Below are 22,967 nucleotides of genomic sequence, written 5' to 3'. Positions count from 1 at the left end.
GTCATAACTTTCCTTCCAGGGAGTAAGCGTCTTTCAATTTTATGGCAGCAATCACCATCTGCAGCAATCTTGGAGCCTAAGAAACAGTGAGCAACGGTTTCCACTGTTTCCCCACCTATTTGCCATGAAGCAATGGGACTGGATACCATGATCTTAGTTTTCTGAATGTTGAGATTTAAGCAAATTTTTCCCTATCCTCTTTCAATGTCATCATGCGGTTCTTTAGTTATTTTTCACTTTCTGCTGAAAGGGAGGTATCATCGGCATATCTGAGGTTATTGATATTTCACCCAGAAAACTTGATTCCAGCTTGTGCTTACTCCAGCCCAATACTTCTCATGATGTCCTCTGCATATAAGTTAAATTAGGAGAGTGATACTATACATCCTTGCCGTACTCCTTTCCCTATTTGGAACCAGTCTGTTGTTCCATGTCCAGTTCTGTTGCTTCGTGACCTGCATATAGGTTTCTCAAGAGGCAGGTCAGGTGGTCCGGTATTCCCATCTCTTTCCAATTTTCCACATTTTATAGTGATCCACGCAGTCAGGGGCTTGGCATAGTCAGTAAAGAAGACATAGATGTTTTTCTGGAGCTCTCTTCCTTTTTCGATGATCCATCAGATGTTGGCAATTTGATCTCTGGTTCCTCTGTTGTTTTTACAACCAGGTTGAAAATCTGGAAGTTCACAGTTCACGTACTGCTGAAGCTTGGCTTGGAGAATATAGAGCATTATTTTACTATTACTAGTGTGTGAGATGAGCAAAATTGTGTGGTAATTTGCACATTCTACGGCATTGCCTTTCTTTGGGATTGAAAACATATTGCCCTTTTCCAGTTTTGTGGCCACTGCTGAATTTTCCAAATTAGCTGTTATATTGAGTGCAGCACTTTCAAAGCACCATCTTTCAGGATTTGAAGAAGCTCAACTGAAATTCCAACACCTACACTAGCTTAGTCCGTAGTGATGCTTCCTAAGACCCACTTGACTTCACATTCCAAGATGTATGGCTCTAGATGAGTGATCACTCCATTGTGATTATCTGGGTTGTGAAGATCTTTTTTGTGCAGATCTGTGTATTCTTACTACCACTTCTTAATAGTTTCTGCTTCAGTTATTTCCCTACCGTTTCTGTGCTTTATCGAGCCCTTCTTTGGATGAGATGTTCTCTTGGGATCTCCAATGTTCCTGAAGAGATCTCCCGTCTTTCCCATTCTATTGTTTCCCTTCCTTTTTTGCACTGATCACTGAGGAAGGCTTTCTTTTCTCTCCTTGCTTTTCTTTAGAAATTTGAATTCAAATGAATATATCTTTCCTTTTCTCTTTTGCTTTTTGTTTCCCTTGTTTTCAAAGTTATTTATAAATAAATAACTCTCTCCTCAGAGAGCCATTTATTTATTTATTTATTTGCATTTCTTTACCTGGGGATGGTCATGATCCCTGTCTCCTGTACACTGTCAGGTACCTTCATCCATAGCTCATCAGGCACTCTGTCAATCAAATCTAGTCCCTTAAATCGAATTTGCACTTCCAGTGTAGTGTCATAAGGGATTTGATTTAGGTCATACTTGAATGGTCTAGTGGTTTCCTCCAGTTTCTTCAACTTCTGTCTGAATTTGGCAATAAGGAGTTCAGGATCTGAGCCACAGTCAGCTTCCCGTCTTGTTTTTGCTGACTGTATAGAGCTTCTTTATTTTGGCTCAAAGAATATAATCAATCTGATTTCAGTGTCGACCATCTGGTGATGTCCATGTGTAGAGTCTTCTCTTGTGTTGTTGGAAGAGGGTGTTTGCTTGACCCATGCGTTCTCTTGGCAGAACTCTATTAGCCTTTGCCCTGTTTCATTCTGTAGTCCACAGCCAATTTGCCTGGTACTCTAGGTGTTTCTTGACTTCCTAGTTCTGCTTTCCCGTATACTGAAAAGGACATCTTCTTTTTTGTTAGTTTTAGAAGGTCTTGAAGGTCTTCACAGAACTTTCAACTTCAACTTCTTCAGTGTTACTGATCAGAGCATAGATTTTGATTACCATGATATTGAATCATTTGCCTTGGAAAAGAACAGAGTTCATTCTGTCGTTTTTGAGATTGCTCCCAAGTACTGCATTTTGGACTCTTTTGTTGACTACTCCATTTCTTCAAAAGAATTCCTGCCCACAGTAACAGATATAATGGTCATGTGAGTTAAATTCTCCCATTCCAGTCCTTCTTAGTTCACTGATTCCTAGGATGTCAGTGTTCACTCTTGCCATCTCCTGTTTGACCACTTCCAATTTGCCTTGATTCATGGACCTAACATTCCAGGTTCTTTTGCAATATTGCTCTTTACAGCATCAAACCCTGCTTCCATCACCAGTCCCGTTCACAACTGATTGCTGATTTTGCTTTGACTCGATTGCTTCATTATTTCTGGAGTTATTTATCCACTGACCTCTAGAAGCATATTGGGGAGCTACCAATGGTACATCTTTCAGTGTCCTTTCTGTTTATTTTCATGTTTTTCATGGGGTTCTCAAAGCAAGAATACTGAAGTGGTTTGCCATTCCCTTCTCCAGTGGACCACATTCTTTCCACTTTGGTGAAGGGCTGTCATCTAAGTAAAAGACAATTTCTTCTTGGAGAAAACTCTATGCAAACCTAAACATTGCATTTAGAAGAGACATTCACCTTGGTTACGAAGGCCTCCACTTCAAAAACCCCTGTCGTTTATCCAGTAGTCATGTGCAGGTATGGTAGCTGGGATATAAAGAAGACTGAGAGAAGGACAATCTATGGCTTTCAACTGTGCTGCTGCAGAACATACTTCAGTTCAGTTCAGTCGCTCAGTCGTGTCCAACTCTTTTCGACCCCACTAACCGCAGCACGCCAGGCCTCTCTGTCCAACACTAACTCCCAGAGACCACCTCAACTCATGTCCATTGATAGGCAATGCCATCCACATATCTCATCCTCTACCATCACTTTCTCCTCCTGCCCTCAACCTTACCCAGCATCAGGGTCTTTTTCAATGAGTCAGCTCTTAGCATCAGCAGTCTAAACTATTGGAGTTTCAGCTTCACCTTGAGGCATTCCAATGCACACCCAGGCCTCATCTATTTTAGGATGGATTGGTTGGATCTTCTTGCGGTCCAAGGCACGCTCAAGAGTCTTCTCCAACACCATAGTTCAAAAGCATAAATTTTTCGGCTCTCAGCCTTTCTTAGAGTCCGACTCTCACATTCATACATGACCACTGAGTAAACAACAGCCTTGCCTAGATGGACCTTTATTGGCGAAGGAATGTCCCTACTTTTTAATATTATATCTAGGTTGGTTGTAACTTTCCTTCCAAGGAGAAAGCGTCTTTTAATTTCATGGCTGCAACCACCATCTGCAATGATATTGAATCCCCAAGAAATAGACTCTTAGGGGTCCCTTGGACTGCAAGGAGATTAAATCAATTCATCCTAAAAGAAATCAACCCTAAGTATTCATTCGAAGGTCTAATGATGAAGTTGAAACTTCAGTTTTGGCCAGCTGATGCAAAGAGTCCCTTCACTGGAAAAGTCTATGATGCTTTTCAAGATTGATGACATTTGAAGAAGGGAGTAATAGAGGATGAGATGGTTGGACCATATCAGAAATACAATGGGTATGCATTTGAACACACTCTGGAAGATAATGAAAGATAGAGAGGCCTGTTGTGCAACAGTCCATGGTGTCAAAGGAGAGTTGAATACAACCTGTTGACTGAACAATGGCATTCAATATCTCTAGAATTACTTCTACAAATCACTCTAAATATACTTAAAGAAAGTAGTAACAAATAACAACTAAGGTGGTATAATAGAAGATGGTTTAATGATTTTTTTTTAAATATGGGAACTGTAGATTCTGAAAGAAACAAAGCTTAGAATTTAATAAATTTTAAGTATTAGTTGGAGGGAGGAAACAGGAAGATGAAGGAGGAATATGATAGGGAGACAACTTTCTCCGCCACAAATTCATCCAAAGCACATTTGAACGGTGAGTAAATGCCACAAAGCAACTTCTGAATGCCGGTAGAGGACATCAGGCACCCAGAAAAACAGTCCATTGTCTTGGAAAGGAGGTAAGAAATAACATAAAAGATAAAAAGTGAGGCAAAAGAGGGAGGGATGGAGGTACATCAAGGGAAGGGAGGCTTAAGAAACAGAGAAGTTTCCAAACACCTAGAAATACTCACTGGTGAATCTGTGCAATCCTTGGAACCTCAGAGGTCAACATAACGTGAAGGAAAAATAAATAAATAATTAAAATCTACAGACTATATGCTCAGCAGTAACTCCAGGGGAGAAGCAGCACAGCTGCCCACACCCCCAACTAGCAAGCAGTGGCTGGAAGGTAGGGGCGGGCTGCATCCCTTAGAGTAAGGACCGGTCCTGAAAGCACTGAGGGAAATATGAAGGAGCTAACTTAAGATACCTGGAGAAGGAAATGGCAACCCACTCAAGTACTCTTGCCTGGAGAATCCCATGGAGGGAGGAGCCTGGTAGGCTACAGTCCATGGGGTCGCAAAGAGTCGGACACGACTGAGTGACTTCACATCACATCACATCAACTTAAGATAGCTAAGCAGACAATGGGATAGCTACCCCGTGAAAGGCGAAACGCCCCAAGCTAAGACAATGCCAGACCTACACATAGAAAAAAGGACTGAACAGAGCCACCCAGCTGAGGTCAGCCCATCCACCATCCCATGCTGAGACAGGCCGGAAAGGGCAGCCAGAGCTGAAAGCGGGCAATCTCGGCCCCAGAGAGGCATCCAATATCAAGCTGTAAGCAGGCTTCTTTGCTAACCAAGACTTCTTGGGTTCTGGCCGGTTGATATCCACCTGAGAAGGTGCACTGATTGTACGCCCAGAAAACCAAGCAACAGTGACGGGGGACGCAATAAGTCACAGAGACTGTGCTGGCCAAACACCTGGTCACCTGAGCTGCTAGGACTGGGCAAGGGCAAAAAACGTAGGCCCAACCAAATCTGCACCTTTGTGGAGTATCTGAGAACCAGAACCTGAGCGGCTTAGACCAGGGATGTACATCCAACCCAGTGCCGGCCTCGGACGCTTCCCAGCAGAGCAACCTAAAGCCAGTGCAGTGTAAACTGGGACAGCACACACGCTGTGAGCGGGGGCAAACCCAGTGTATCCAAGATACTGCAAGCACTCCCCACTGATGCCACTGATATTTGTCTGCAGCTTACCTCCCTCCCCACAGTACTACCGAACAGGTGAGCTTAAAATAGTGTCTACCACTGCCCTTGTGTCAGGACAGGAAATAGACACCGAAGAAACCATCAAACAGAAGAAGATTAAACAGAAGGAACTGAATTGGAAGAGACAGATGGAGAAGTCTTGAGCTTAGTGCAAGAATAAGACTGAAAACCAGAGGCAGAGGCTTAAGTCCAAATCCTGAGAACACCAGAGAACTGCTGTTCTAGGTAACATTACTTGACAAAAGCTCATTAAATGCCTCCATACTTTCACTGAAACCAGGCACCACCCAAGGGTCAACAAGTTCCGGAGAAAGACATACCAAGCTAATTCTCCAGCAACACAGGAGAATCGACATGATCTTCAATATAAAGGTGGCCCAAAGCCACTCCAACCCCAATGACATCTCATAATTCATTACTGGACAGTTCATTGCACTAAAGAGAGAAGAAATCCAGCTCCACCCCGCAGAACGCCGACACAAGTTTCCCAAACCAGGCAACCTTGAAATGCTACACTTCCAAGGCCACACACAGAGATGAAACTACACAGTAAAGAAAAATCCACACACTGCCAGAAGAAGGTAATGGCACCACTAACAGAGCAATATAAGCCAGACGAAGAGGCAGATAAATATCCAAAAAGTAAAGGAACAGGGTAAATGCGCACCAAAAAAAAAAAAAAGAGTAAGATATAGGGAATCTACTTGATAAAGAATTTCGAATATTGATAGTGAAAATGATTTAAAATCTTTAAAACAAACTGGAGTTACAGATAAATAACCTGGAGACAAGGATAGAGAAGATGCAAGAAAGGTTTAATAAGGATCTTGAAGAAATAGAAAATAGTCAATATACAATGAATAATGCAATAGATGAGATCAGATACACTCTGGAGAGAACCAACAGTGGAATAATGGAGGCAGAAAACAGTTGATAAGTGACCTAGATGATAGAATTGTGGAAATAAATGATTCAGAAAGGAAAAAAGAAAAATGATTGAAAATAAATGAGGACCATCTCTGAGACCTCTGGGACAATGTTAAATGCCCCAATATTGGAATTGTAGAAGTCCCAGAAGAAAAGACAAAAAGAAAGGCCATGAGAGAATACTTGAGGAGATAATAGTTGAAAACTTCCTTAAATGGGGAAGGAAATAATCACACAATTCCAAGAAACACAGAGAGTCCCTAACACGGTAAACCCAAGGCGAAATACTCCAAGACAAACAGTAAACTAACAAAGATCAAACACAAAGAACAAATATAAAAAGCACAAGGGAAAACCAACAAATAACACACAAGGGTTTCCCATAAAATTAACAGCTTATCTTTCCACAGAAACTTTTCAGGCCAGGAGGGAATGGCAAGACATACTTAAAGTGATGATATAAAATATCCTACAGCCAAGGTTGCTATACCCATCAAGGATTTCATTCAAATACGAAGGAGAAATCAAAAGCTTTACAGACAAGGAAACTGAGATAATTCATCATCACCAAGCCAGCTCTCCAACAAATGCTAAAGGATCATCTCTAGACAGGAAACACAGAAACGGTATATAAACTCCAACCCCAAACATAAAGAAAATGGCAACGGGATCACACTTATCAATAATTATCTTAAATGTAAATGGGTTGAATGTCCCAACCAAAAGACAAAGGCTGGCTGAATGGATACAAAAGCAAGACCTCTATATATGTTGTCTGCAAGAGACCCACCTCAAATCAAGGGACACATACAGACTGAAAGTGAAATGCTATAAAAGATATTCCACGCAAATAGAGACCTAAAGAAAGCAGGAGTAGCAATACTCATATCGGATAAAAATAGACTTTAAAACAAAGGCTGTGCAAAGAGACAAACAAGGACATTACATAGTGATGAAAGGATCAATCCAAGAAGAAGATATAGCAATTATAAATATATGCACCCAACATAGGAGCACCACAATATGTAAGACAATTACTAGCAAATATGAAAGGGGAAATTAACAACAATGGAATAATAGTAGAAGACTTTAATAGCCCACTCACACCTATGGATAGATCAACTAAACAGAAAATTAACAAGGAAAGACAAACTTTAAATGATACAATAGACCAGTTAGAACTAATTGATATCTATAGGACATTTCACCCCAAAACAATGAATTTCACCTTTTTCTCAAGCACACGTGGAACATTTTCCAGGATAGATCACATCCTGCTCCATATTTCTAGGCTTGGTAAATTAAAAAAAAAAAAAAAAAAAAAACAACTGAAATCATCCCAAGCATCTTTTCTGACCACAATGCAGTAAGATTTGATCTCAATTACAGGGGAAAAACTATTAAAAATGCCAACATATGGAGGCTGAAAAACACACTGCTAAATAACCAACAAATCATAGAAGAAATCAAAATGTGCATAGAAATGAATGAAAATGAAAACACAGCAACCCAAAACTTATGGAACATTGTAAAAGCGGTGCTAGGCAGAGGTTCATAGCACTACAGGCATACCTCAATAAATAAGAAAAAAGTCAACTAAATAACCTAACTCTACACCTAAAGCAAATAGAAATGGAAGAAATGAAGAACCCCAGGCTTAGTACAAGGAAACAAACATTAAAATTAGGGCAGAAATAAATGCAAAAGAAACTAAAGAGACCATAGTAAAAATCAACAAAACCAAAAGTTGGCTCTTTGAGATGGTAAATAAAATTGACAAACCACTAGCCAGAGTCATCAGAAAACAACGGGAAAATAAAACCAAATCATTTAAATTAGAAAGGAAATGGGAGAGATCACAACAGAGAACACTGAAATACAAAGGATCATAAGACACTACTATCACCAATTATATGGCAATAAAATGGACAACTTGGAAGAAATGAACAAATTCTTAAAAAAGTACAACCTTCAAAAACTGAACCAGGAAGACATAGAAAATCTTAATAGACCCATCACAAGCATGGAAATAGAAGCTGTAATTAGAAATCTTCCAGCAAAATAAGCCCAGGGCGACGGCTTCACAACTGAATTCTACCAAAAATTTAGAGAAGAGTTAACACCTATTCTACTCAAACTCTCCCAGAAAATTGCTGATGAAGGTAAACTTCCAAAATCATCTAGAGCCCACCATCACCATAATCACAAAACCTGGCAAAGATCCCACAGAAACAGAAAACTATAGGCCAATATCACTGATGAACATAGATGAAAAATTCCTTAACAAAATCTAGCAATCTGAATCGAACAACACATTAAGAAGATCATACATCATGACCAAGTGGGCTTTATACCAGCAATGCAAGAATTCTTCAATATTTGCAAATCAACCAATGTAATACAGCACATTAACAAGAAGGAAAAAAAAATGATTATCTCAAAAGATTCAGAGAAACCCTTGGACAAAATTCAACACCCCTTTATGATAAAATCCCTCCAGAAGGTGGGAATAGAAGGGACATATCTTAAGATAATTAAAGCTATATATGACAAACACACAAGAAACATTATCCTCAATGGTGAAAAACTGAAAGCATTTCCCCTAAAGTCAGGAACAAGACAAGGGTGCCCACTCTCACCACTACTATTCAACATAGTTCAGGAAGTTTTGGCCACAGCAGTCAGAGCAGAAAAAGAAAAAAAAAAAAAAAAAGAAAGAAATCCAAACTGGAAAAGAAGATGTAAATCCCACACAGCTTGCCAATGACATGACCCTCCACACAGAAATCCCTAAAGACTCTACCAGAAAACTACTAGGGCTAATCAATGAATAAAGTAAAGTTGCAGATTTTAAAATCAACACACAGAGATCCCTTGCATTCCTATACACTAATAATGAGATAATAGAAAGATAAATTAAGGAAACTATTCCATACATTGTTGCAACGAAAAGAATAAAATAGTTTGGGATCACTTCAGTTCAGTCGCTCAGTCGTGTCTGACTCTTTGCAACCCCATGAACCACAGCACGCCAGACCTCACTGTCCATTACCAATGCCCAGAGTTCACTCAAACTCATGTCCATCGAGCCGGTGATGCCATTCAGCCATCTCATTCTCTGTCGTCCCCATCTCCTCCTACCCCCAATCCCTCCCAGCATCAGAATGTTTTCCAGTGAGTCAACTCGTCGCGTGTGGTGGTCAAAGTATTGCAGTTTCAGCTTTAGCATAAGTCCTTCCAATGAACACCCAGGATTGTTCTCCTTTAGAATGGACTGGTTGGATCTCCTTGCAGTCCAAGGGGCTCTCAAGAATCTTCTCCAACACCACAGTTCAAAAGCATTAATTCTTCGACGATCAGCTTTATCACAGTCCAAATCTAAAATCCATACATGACAATGGGGAAAATCCATAACCTTGACTGAACGGACCTTGGTTGGCAAAGTAATGTCTCTGCTTTTTAATATGCTATCTAGGCTGGTCATAACTTTTCTTCCAAGGAGTAAGCGTCTTTTAATTTCCTGGCTGCACTCAGCATCTGCAGGGATTTTGGAGCCCCCCAAAAAATGAAGTCTGACACTGTTTCCACTGTTTCCCCATCTATTTCCCATGAAGTGATGGGACCACATGCTATGATATTCGTTTTCTGAATGTTGAGATTGAAGCCAACCTTTTCACTCTCCTCTTTCACTTTCATCAAAAGGCCTTTGAGTTCCTCTTCACTTTCTGCCATAAGGGTGGTGTCATCTGCATATCTGAGGTTATTGATATTTCTCCCAGCAATCTTGATTCCAGCTTGTGCTTCTTCCAGCCTAGTGTTCCTCATGATGTCCTCTGCGTATAAGTTAAATAAGCAGGGTGACAATATACAGCATTAACTTACTCATTTTCCTATTTGGAACCAGTCTGTTGTTCCATGTACAGGTCTAACTGTTGCTTCCTGACCTGCATATCCACCTAAAGATACAGAAGACTTATATAGAAAACTGTAAGTCACTGGTGAAAGAAACAAAATAGGACAGTAATAGATGGAGAAATATACTGCGTTCGTGAATTAGAAGTTAAATATTGTGAAAATGTGCATACTGTTTAAAGTAATTTATACATTCAATGCAATCCCTATCAAGCTACTAACTGTATTTTTCACAGAACTAGAACAAATAATCTCACAATTTGTATGGAAATACAAAAAAACCTTCAAAAGCCAAAGCAATCCTAAAATAGAACGGAACCGAGGGAATCAACCTGCTGGACTTCAGGTTCTACTACAAAGCCACAGTCATCAAGACAGTATGGTACTGGCATAAAGACAGAAATATAGATCAATGGAACAAAATAGAAAGCCCAGAGTTTAACCCATGACCTATGGACACCTTATCTTTGATAAAGGAGGCAAGAATATAAAATGGAGAAAAGAAAGTCTCTTTAACAAATGGTGCTGGAAAAACTGGTCAGGCACTTGTAAAAGAATGAATCTGGAACACTTCCTAACACCATACACAAAAATAAACACAAAATGGTTTACAGAACTAAATGTAAGACCAGAAACTATAAAACCCTAGAGGAGAACATAGGCAAAACACTCTCTGACATAAATCACAGCAGGATCCTCCATGACTCACCTCCCAGAATTTTGGAACTAAAAGCAAAATAAACAAATGGGACCTAATTAAAATTAAAAGCTTCTTCACAACAAAGGAAACCATTAACAAGATGTAAAGACAGCCTTCAGAATGAGAGAAAATAATAGCCACTGAAACAACTGAAAAAAAAATTAATCTCCAAAATATACAAGCGGCTCCTGTAGCTCAATTCTAGAAAATAAAATAAAAGACACAATCAAAAAATGGGCCAAGGAACTAAACAGACATTTATCCAAAGAAGACATACAGATGGCTAGGAAGCAAGTGAAAAAATGCTCAACATCCCTCATAATCAGAGAAATACAAATCAAAATCACAGCGAAGTACCATTGCACACTAGTCAGAATGGCTGCTATCCAAAAGTCTACAAGCAATAAATGCTGGAAAGGGTTTGGAGAAAAGGGAACCCTGTTACACTGTTGGTAGGAAAGCAAACTAGTATAGCCACTATAGAGAACATTGTGGAGATTCCTTTAAAAACTGGAATTAGAACTGCCATACGATCCAGCAGTCGCACTCCTGGGCACACACACTGAGAAACCAGAACTGAAAGAGACACATGTATTCCAATGTTCATTGCAGCACAGTATATAATAGCCAAGTCATGGAATTAACCTAGATGTCCATCTGCAGACCAATAGATAAGACAGCCTTGGTACATATACACAACGGAGTATTACTCAGCCATTAAAAAGAACACAATTGAATCAGTTCTAATGAGGTGGATGAAAATGGAGCCTATTATACAGAGTGAAGTAAGCCAGAAAGAAAAACACCAATACAGTGTATTCATGCATATATATGAAATGTTGAAATATGGTAACGATAAGCCTGTATCAGTTCACTTTAGTTCAGTTCAGTCGCTCAGTCATGTCCAACTCTTTGTGACCCCATGAATCACAACACGTCAGACCTCCCTGTCCGTCACCAACTCCCGGAACTCACTCAAACTCATGTCCATCGAGTCGGTGAATCCATCCAGCCATCTCATTCTCTGTCATCCCATTCACAAGACAGCAAAGGAGACACAGGTATAAAACAGTCCTTTGGACTCTGTGGGAGAGGGATGATTTGGGAGAATGACATTGAATCATGTATATTATCATATGTGAAGTGAATCACCAGTTCAGGTTCGAAGCATGATGTAGGGCGTTTTTGGCTGGTGCACGGTGTTGAGCCGGAGGGAGTATAATGGGAGGAGAGATGAGGGAGGGGGAGTTCAAGAAGGGGAACTCATGCACAGCGGGGGTGGATTCATGTCAATGTACTGCAAAACCAATACAATATTGTAATTAGTGACCAATAAAAAATAATAATAATAAATAAAAATAAGTAAAAGAATTAGTGTGCAAGTAAAATTACATCCAAGCAATAAACAATGAAGGAACCCTCGTGGCTATACTAATAGTAGACAAATAAGTCTTTTAAGCAAAAATGTTTTGAGACAAATGGCATTCAATATTATTATACAACGTTTTTTAAATTTGTTTTAGTTGTAGTATAATTAAAGTATTGTAGTGGATTTTGCCCTTCATTGATATGAATAGGCCATGGGATTAAATATGTTCCCAATCCTGAGCCCCCCTCAGGATTAAGTCTGGCTGAAGAAAACACAATTCTCAAGTTTTTGGCTGTGCATTTTTCCCAATCAGTAGAACAAATTCCAGGAATTTAAAATAAGTGATCCTTGTAGAGCACCTCAACTTTCAAACTACATGTCTAATTTCCTACTTAGGATAGTCCTGAATATCAGAGGCTTACTATTAGGTACTAAAATTTGAAGGAATTCATGTTTCTATAAATTGGTGACATCAACTGATAATCCTTTACTTTTAGAAAAAATAACCAGTGCACCTTCTCAGGCGTATGTCAACCAGCCAGAAGCCCAAGAAGTCCTGGCCAGCAATGAAACCTGCCTGCAGTTTGGAATCAGACACTTTTCTGGGGACACGATTGCCCCCTTCTGGCTCTGACTGCCCTCCCCTGCCTGTCTCGGTGGGGGATAGGTTTTCGCAGCTAGCGAAATGGAGGGAGGGAAGAAGATGTTGGAGGAATAGGATGGGGAGACCACTTTCTCCTGAATACATTCATCAAAAGAACATTTGAACACTGAGCAAATTCCACAAAACAACTGAATGCTGGCAGAGGACATCAGGCACCCAGAAAAGCAGCCCATTGTCTTCTAAAGAGTTGGGAAAAAACAAAAGATAAAAAGAGAGACAAAAGAGGTAGTTTTGGGAGCTCCATCCCGGGAAGGGAGGCATAAAAAAAAGAGACGTTTCTGAACACCAGGAAGCACTCTCACTTGTAAGTCTGTGGAGAGCCTTGGAAACTCAGAGGGCAACATAACCGGGAGGAAAAAGAAAGAAATAATCAAAACCCACAGATTACTCTCCCAATGGAAACTCCTAGCAGAGAAGCAACACAGAAGCCTGCATCCACCAATAGCAAGTCGGGGCTGGGCAAGGATGTGCAGGCTGCATTGAGGACCCGGCCTGAATGCCTCAGGGCAATCTGAGAGCTAACTGGAGATAGAAAAGCAGACTGTGGGATAGCTACCCTAGGAAAAGGCGAAAAGCTCAAACCTAAGACTCCACCAGACCCACTCACAGAACAAAGGACCGAGAAGAACTAACTAGCTGCGAAAACCTATCCCCCACTGAGACAGGCAGGGGAGGGCAGTCAGAGCCAGAAGGGGGCAATCGTGTCCCCAGAAAAGCGTCCGATTCCAAACTGCAGGCAGGTTTCTTTACTGGCCAGGACTTCTTGGTTTTCTGGCTGGTTGACATATGCCTGAAAAGGTGCACTGGTTGTACACCCAGAAGACCCAGCAGCAGGGACCACAGAGCTCATAAGTCTCAGCGACTGTGATAGCCAAACACCTGGTCACCTGAACTGCTCAGATCAGGGAAGGGCACAAAACTCAGGCCCAATCAAGTGTGCACCTTTGTGCGATACCCAAGTACCTGAACCTGAGTGACTCAGGCCAGAGATGTGCATCCAACCCAGAACCTCTGTGGGAGGGGGTGAGGGTGGGATGATTTCGGAGAATGACATTGAAACATGTATATTATAATATGTGAAACAAATCGCCAGTCCACGTTCGATGCATGATGCAGGATACTCGGGGCTGGTGTACTGTGTTGAACCAGAGGGATGTCATGGGAAGAGAGGTGGGGGGGGGTTTCAAGATGGGGAACACATGTGCACCTGGGGCAGATTCATGTCAATATATGGCGAAATCAATACAATAATGTAAAGTAATTAGCCTCCAATTAAATAAATTTTTAAAATATTAAAAAACATAAAAGAAAAAAATGGCAATCAAATGAAATGAGGAATATTTATGTCTAGAGTCTGAATTTATTCTATTTTAGCTCAGAATTTTAAGTTTTTGCTTTATGGTTTGTCTGCACATACTAAAGCAGTCCTTGGTGCAGATTTTACTTGACAAATGCCCTGGTACATATTTTACTTGACATGTTCACTGTGATGCATTTCTTGCCACTTGCCCAAGTTGGCCAAGGACTGACTCATTTTTCAATTTAATAAACAATTTGAAATTGGAGAATAATAGCTTTACAATGTTTGTTACTTTCTGCTCTACCACAGTGTAAATCGGCTATCAGTATATATACATGAGCCTCCCTTTTGAGCAGCCCTCCCACCTGTTCTTGAGCCTGCCCTGCTACCCCAAAATCCACTCCTTTAGGGCACCCCAGAGCCCTGAGGAGGAGCTTCTCACCAGCTAACTACTTCATACTTGGTATTGTACATATGTCAGGGCATCCTGCTCAAATTGTGCCACACTCCATTTACACTTCTGTGTCCAAGTCTGTTCTTAAACTATGCATTTCTTTTCCCACTCTTCAGATAGATTTTTCAGAACCAGATTTCTAGATTCCACATATATGCGTTAATCTACAATATTGGACTTTCTGTTTCTAAATTACTTCACTCTATATGATAGGCTCTAGATACATCCATATCTCTAGAACTAATCCACGATTTTCCTCTATATGGATAAGAAATGTTCCACCTTAAGGATGTGCCATAACTTCTTTATCCATTCATCAGTAGATGGACACCTAGATTGTTACATAACTTGTTTAATGTAAATGGTATTGCAGTGGATACTGGGATACACATTTTTTTTTCTTTTTCCAATGGTGGCTTCTTCTGTGTGTATGTCAAACAGTGGGATTTTGGACACATGGTAGTTTTATTAATAATTTTCTAAAGAATATTTATACTCTGCTCTATCTTGGTGGGAGTTGGTAATGGACAGGGAGGAGTGGTGCGCTGTGATTCATGGGGTCACAAAGAGTCGGACACAACTGAGCGACTGAATTGAAATGAACTGATCTGAAAAACACTGTAGAGTGTTACCTTTCCTTTACATCATCTCCTATATTCATTGTTTTATGGTTTATGTGTATGCGTGTGTGTGTGTGTGTATATATATATATATATATAATGTTTGCTAATTTATAATATAAATATTTGCATATTATATTTATAAATTTGTATATTATTTTAATTGTATTTTATTCTTGGGGTTCTCAAGGCAAGTATACTGAAGTGGTTTGCCATTCCCTTCTCCAGTGTATATATATAAAATGTTTGTTAATTTATAATATATTTTCATATTATATTTATATTATACATTTGTATATTATTTTAATTTTATTTATATATTTTAATTATATTTGTATTATATTTTTAAATTGTATTTTATATGTATATATAAATATACACATCACACACACACACACATTTGCTTCATTATTTGGTTACACCAGGCCTTAAATGCTGCATATGGAGTCTAGTTCCATGACCAGGGATAAAACATGGAACCCCTGATTTGGAATCATGGTGTCTTAGCCACTGGACCATCAAGGAAGGACCCTACTGTCGATTTTTATGATGATCACCGTGCAGAATAGTGTATGATACCTCACAATTGTCTGGATTTGTATGCCTTTACTATGTTGAGGTAATGTTTGCTACGCTCAGTTTCTGAAAAATTTTTTATCACACATGCTTGTTGGATTTTATTAAAGTTTCATTTATTTTCTATTGAGGTGATCATTAAAAAAAAGGTGGCGAAAATACGCAGAAGATCTGTACAAAAAAGATCAAGTTAATCACGATGGTGTGATCAATCACCTAGAGCCAGATTTCTTGGAAGGTGAAGTCAAGTGGGACTTGGAAAGCATCACTATGAACAAAGCTAGTGGAGGTGATGGAATTCCAGTTAAGCTAATTCAAATCCTGAAAGATGATGCTGTGAAAGTGCTGCACTCAATAGGCCAGCAAATTTGGAAAACTCAGAAGTGGATACAGGACTGGAAAAGATCAGTTTTCATTCCAAACCCAAACAAAGCCAATACCAAGGAATGCTCAAAATACCACACAATTGCACTCATCTCACACGCAAACAATATCATGCTCAAAATTCACAAGCCAGGCTTCAGCATGCATGAATGGTGAACTTCCAGATGTTCAAGCTGGTTTTAGAAAATGCAGGGGAACCAGAGATCAAATTGCCAACATCCGCTGGATCATGGAAAAAGTAAGAGTTCTAGAAAAACATCGATTTCTGCTTTATTGATTATGTCAAAGTCTTTGACTATGTGGATCACAATAAACGCTATAAAATTCTGAAAAGGATGGGAATAACAGACCACCTGACCTGACTCTTGAGAAACCTATATGCAGGTAAGGAAGCAACACAACTGGATATGGGACAGACTGATTCCAAATAGGAAAAGGAGTACGTCAAGGCTGAATATTGTCACGCTGATTATTTAAGTTATATGCAGAGTACATCATGAGGAATGCTGGGATGAAGAACCAGAAGCGGCAATCAGGATTGCTGGGAGAAATACCAATAACCGCAGATATGCAGATGACACCACCCTTATGGCAGAAAGTGAAGGGGAACTAAAACACCTCTTGAGGAAAGTGTAAGAAGAGAGGGAAAAAGTTGACTTAAAGCTCAACATTCAGAAAACTAAAATTATGGCATCTGGTCCCATCACTTCATAGCAAATAGATGGGGAAACAGTGGAAACAGTGTGAGAGCTTTTTGGGGCTTCAGAATCACTGAAGATGCTGATCGCAGCCATGAAATTTGAAGATGTTTACTCCTTGGAAGGAAAGTTACAACCAGAATAGATAGCATTTTAAAAGAGTAGAGACTACTTTACCAACAAAGGTCCTTCTAGTTAAGGGTATGGTTTTTCCAGTTGTCATGTACAGATGCGAGAGGTAGACTGTGAAGAAAGCTGATCGCCAAAGAATCGATGCTTTTGAATTGTAGTGTTGGAGAAGACTCTTGAGAGTCCCTTGGACTGCAAGGTGATGCAATCAGTAAGGAGATCAGCCCTGGGTGTTCATTGGAAGGACTCATGGTAAAGTTGAAACTCCGGTATTTTGACGACCTCATACAAAGCGTTGACTCACTGGAAAATACTTTGATGCTGGGAGGGATTGGGGGCAATAGGAGAAGGGGACGACAGAGAATAAGAAGGCTGGATGGCATCACTGACTCAATGGACATGAGTGGAGTGTACTCCGGGAATTGGTGATGGACAGGGAGGCCTGGCGTGCTGTGATTCATGGGATCACAAAGAGTCAGACAGACTGAGAAACTGAACTGAACTGAGGTGATCATATGGTTTTAATCCTGAAATTTGTTATAATGCATCTCATGGATTAATACACAGCTACCGGAGAATGTCTGCATATCTGGGGAAAAACCTCAATGTTAAACTGTTCGATAATTTTAAAGTGTTGATGGAATCTTCTTGGGATGATTTTGTTCAGGATGTTTGCCTCTATGTTTGTTTATGTGATAGGGGTCTATAATTTTCCTTTTCTGTGTTAACTTTGTCTTTGCTATCAGGTGATGCTGTACTCGTAGGATGAGTTTGTGGGGTTTCCTACCGTTGTAGTATTTTGGAAATGTTTAAGAAGCCCGTATGTTAACATTTAACTTAAAGGTTTATAAAACACCATCTGACATCATCTGGACCTTGAATGTTGTTAGCTGGCAAATTTTTCATAGCAGTGTCAATATTAGTGGTTGTAATGTTGTGTTCAAATTTGCTGGTTCCTCTTAGCTGCATTCATAAGAAGTAATCTGCCGTTTCCAGATTCTACATTTTATTGGCTTAAAGTTCTTTGTAGTAATCTATCATGATCTTTTGGTATTTCTGTGCTGTTGGTTATAATGTGTCCTTTCTCATGTATGACTTTATTGATTTGAGTGTTCTACCTTTTTTGTTGATGGCTTTGGCTCATGTTTTATGTATTTTCTTTATTCTCTCCAAAAGCCCCCTTTTTGTATTATTGATCTTTGCTACTATTTTCATCTTTTTTTCCCCCCACGCTTCTCTGTTTTTTTTTTTTTTTTCCCAAAACCAATTTTTGGTTTTGTATTTATTCTTCAGTCTAATTGCTTTAGTTGTAAGTTTAATTAGTGTTTTATCCTGTTTCATGTGTTTTATGCAATCACAATTTCATTGTCATTAGTTTGCATGAATATGTACTTCATGGGAAATAGACGGGGAAACAGTGGAAATAGTGTCAGACTTTACTTTGGGGGGCTCCAAAATCGCTGTGAATGCTGACTGCAGCTATGAAATTAAAAGATGTTTACTCCTTGGAAGGAAAGTTATGACCAACCTAGATAGCATAATAGAAGGAGAGACATTTCTTTGCCAACAAAGGTCCGTCTAGTCAAGGTTATGGTTTTTCCAGTGGTCATGTACAGATGTGAGAGTTGGACTGTGAAGAAAGTTGATCGCCAAAGAATTGATGCTTTTGAATTGTGGTGTTGGAGAAGACTCTTGAGAATCCCTTGGACTGCATGTAGTTCCAACCAGTCCATTCTAAAGGAGATCAGTCCTGGTTGTTCATTGGAAGGACAGATGCTGAAGCTAAAACTCCAATAATTTGGCCAACTCATGCAAAGAGTTGACTCACTGAAAAAGACTCTGATGCTGGGAATTGGGGACAGGAGGAGAAGGGGAAGGAAGAGAATGAGATGTCTTGATAACATCACTGACTCAATGGAGGTGAGTTTGAGTGAACTCAGCGAGTTGGTGATGGACAGGGAGGCCTGGCATGCTCTGATTCATGAGGTCTCAATGAGTTGTGTACGACTCAGCGACTGAGCTGAACTGATACACACATGCACACACACACACACACATATATATATATATATATTTTTTTTTTTTCTCTCTGACTATTCAATGATTTCTTGGCCATGAAGAGGTGCATACAGGAACCTCAATGTATTCATGCTTTTCAGTTTTTTCTTTTCTTTGTTATTTATGCTTTGTTTGTTTTTTCTCTCCCACCCATGAATGACATATAAATCATAACGCTGTGGTTAAAAAAAAAAAAAAAAGTCTGATACAATTTTGATTATTTTAAATTTACCAAGTCCTGATTAGTGATCCAGCTTTTTATTTATTCAGAAATATTTCTTTTGACCTTGCGAAGAAACTGCACTCTGCGGGTTTTGGGTGAAATCTACTTCAGTATCAACTGAATTGTCAGGTCTGCTTGTTCTTTAAATTTGTACTACTTCATTTAAAAATTGAAAGATAATTGTTTCCCAATGTTGTTCTGGCTTCTGCTGTACAAAGGCATGGAACAACCTAGAATACACATATGGCAGTTATTGTGCTATCATCCATTTCTTGTTATTTAGCTGTTCCATGACCTTCGTAAATGTTTCTTGCATGCTCTCCATTTATTTTCGGAGAGGTTTGATCATCTTTCCTGTCGTTCCTCTCAATTTTTTTTCAGTGACAATTTCTATTTCCTCTTTAATTATGACATATGTATTTTTACCTTGTTTCTTTGCCTGCAAAATGTTTTATTGTCTTCATATTTGCTTAGATTATTATGTAACTAGTCTTTCCTACCCGGGGTATAGGATGGTAGTACTTGCTTCCAGTCTATATCGTGCATGTATAAGTTTGGTCCAGTGGTTTGTGTGTCCATGGAGGGGGAGGGACTGGCAACTACATTCTTGTAGCCACAGCTGATGCTTCTCTCTCTCATTGTGGGACCGTGTCAGAGGAGTCTTTTTCAGGTGTGTATAGGTTTAGTGTACTTTAGACAGTCCATCTGGGAATGATTTGGCTTGTGTTTCTGTCTTACATTGTGTGTGGTGTGAGGCAGCATCTCTGGGTAGTATAGGCTTTTGGGTGGAATGGTTCTTCGTTTCAGATGGAGGCCTTCATAGAGACTCTCACCAATTAATATTCATTAGAACTGGGAATTATCTGTTGGTCCATGATACATTGTTGAAGCCCTAGGTGATCAGGCCCAACTTCCAGTCAGAGAACCAAGATCACATAGTAAAAGATTAGACAGGGGAACAAAGGAAGACAGACAAATGGTAAGAAATCAAAATCAAACCACAAGTAAAATAATAGAAGCAGTAATGACAATAGGGAAGAACACAGAATCAAGAGAATTAAGCAAATATCTTGTAAGACATAAAACAACACCAGAGCAGAGTGCCATATGAAGAATATAGGAAAAAACTCTGACAAAATGATAAGAGCTTTCCCACAGAATAAGAGAAAATCACAGTTAATAAGGATATATATGTTTATTAAAACAAAAATGACAAGAAACAACAAACAACATCAACAAAAGGCACAGAAATCAGGAAAAGAAAATGCACAATAGATACATACCAATATAAAAAATCTTAAAACACCAAATAAGCAAGAATAATTAGAAAGCTTTTAAGTGAGACAGAGAGTGAACCACCACGCATCATAGCAAAACATCGGAAGTACAATGAATGTTACCTAGGGTCCCTAGGTTTTGGTCCTGAACATGTGCCACAGCACAAATTCACCTCTCTAGAAAACTCACCAAATGTGGGCAGAACTTAACTCTGGATCTTCAGTAAGGACAGGTCAGACTCTAAACTGGGATTACTCCTTTGTTCTGAGAGCTGCAACAGCCTGCGTATTTTCATTCGTTGGAAATCTATTGTCCTTTTTTATCCCATAGAGAAAGCATCTGCAGAGTTGATTGAATGTATTTAATCTGCGGCTTGCTCAGCTGGTGGGAAAGTTTTCAATCCTTTTCCTTCATTTCCCTGATCCTGAGTCTCAGATGTAGTTTGATAACAACCTCTCCGTGTGGTCACCAGAGAATGCTGTCTCCAAGACCCTTGTGGAACACTTGGGCCTGCCTTGGTGAGCACAGGATAAAGAGGTAAAGCTGCTGGGACTGTAGGAACCCTGGTGGTGTCAGTTTTGCAGAGGAGCCAGCGACCATGGGCAGAAAAATTATAGCCCTCATGGGATAGTTTTCTAGCCTGTGGTGGCAGAAGCATGTGTGATAGTCCCAGTTGGTCTTTTTCTATTGCCTGTAGTAGGTCTCAGCATGTGGCATGAGGGGGAAATTCAATGCTTTCAGCACATCCTCTGTGTGACTGAGTACTAAGGTCCCACTTTGTCAGTTTGGGATTTTTCAAAGGCATTCCTTTCTACACAATTTTTCATCCCAGTTGCATAATTCCATCTCCACATAGTCAATCAGTTCCCTCACAAGTTGCCTTTCTAACCCCATGCTTGATCTTCCACACCCTTGTACACTAGTTGACCTGGCCTGCCATTTAGGGCATGCAGGACCACACCACACATTCTCTGTTTGATTTTCACTAGAGGCAAACTATATTTCATCAGCTTCTTCACCTTGCTTCCTTTCAGTCAAAATTAATTTAAGTTTAGTGAGGTCGCTTGCTTGAATCCTCAATCTATTCCCTGATTCTCCATCTCCCACCACAAGAAACAGGCTTGGTTCTATTCCTCTCGTCCTCCTCCCATCTTCCCTCCATTCTTCTCAGTTATGTCTACTTTCCATATATATCTCACTGTTGAGCAAGATCTTCTGCTAATATCCATTTGATGCTCTGGAGGAAGTGTTGTCTTGATAGAAATATTATTTGTCATGCCTCCGTAAAGAGAGTTGCACTCAATGTCCTCTTATTTTCTGCGAAATCAGAAATTTTGATCTTATTTCTAGGCAAGCTCTGTAATTCCTTTATGCATGCCGGTGAAACAACAAACTTTAGCTGACATGAATTAATCAGTTTGATGGGCGGTTACATACATAGTTACGTAATTGTTATATCATTGATTTTGAACACGCAAATAAACACATTTATTTTTCTTGAAATTTCTGCTAATGAGGAATTGTCATCTGATTAATGGCTCAGAGGTGAAACCATCTGCCTGCAATGAGGGAGACCTGGGTTCGATCCCTGGGTTGGGAAGATCCCCTGGAGAAGGAAATGGCAACCCACTCCAGTATTCTTGCCTGGAAAATCACATGGACAGAGGAGCCTGGTGGGCTATACTCCACGGGGTAGCAAAGAGTCAGACATGACTGAGTGACTTCACTTCACCAAGAAACTATAGATCTTTTCAGGATGAGAAGTGGTACAGGAATTGGGCTCAAAAAGTCAGTTCCTGAAAATATCTAGCTATTTGTCAAGCTGTCCTGACATTTTCCCAGAGCACAGATTCCTTATTTCAGCTCTGGAAACTTAACTGTTTTAAATGGGTGTCAAAGGTCAGAGAGTGGCATGGGCATAATTTAATTCTTGTATAGGAAGATGGCAAGGGCCCAGGAATGTGACAATTGGTAGATAATAGCTTAAAAGAGAGAAACAGAGAAAAAAAGTGCAGAACAAAACAAAGCAAAACAGGGAGGTGTAGTTAGTCATTTAATCTTAAGGAAAACCTTAATTGGAGTTTGGATCACAGTGAAAGCAAGGGGATTTCATAAAGTTATCTACATTTTCTTTATTGTCTCTGTTACTGGCATAGACTGCGTGTGAAAATGAGGTCATTTAGGTGTGTTTGACTCTTTGTGACCCACTGGACAGTAGCCTACCATCTCCTTTTGCTGGGCATCTTCTAGACGCAGTGATCAAAACTGTGTCTGCCCCATTGCAGGCAGATGCTTTAGCATCTGAGCCACCAGGGAAGCCCTTTGACTGCGTGGGTCACAACAAATTGTGGAACATTCTTAAAGGGATAAGATTACGGGACCACCTTACCTATTTCCTGGGAAACATGCATGCAGATGAAGACACAACAGTTGGAATTGGACAAGGA

The sequence above is a fragment of the Moschus berezovskii genome, chromosome Y, assembly GCF_049115385.1.
Source record: "Moschus berezovskii isolate FMDL1 chromosome Y, NW_MosBer_1.0, whole genome shotgun sequence".
NCBI lineage: Eukaryota > Metazoa > Chordata > Mammalia > Artiodactyla > Moschidae > Moschus > Moschus berezovskii.
This window is presented reverse-complemented; position numbering follows the sequence as displayed.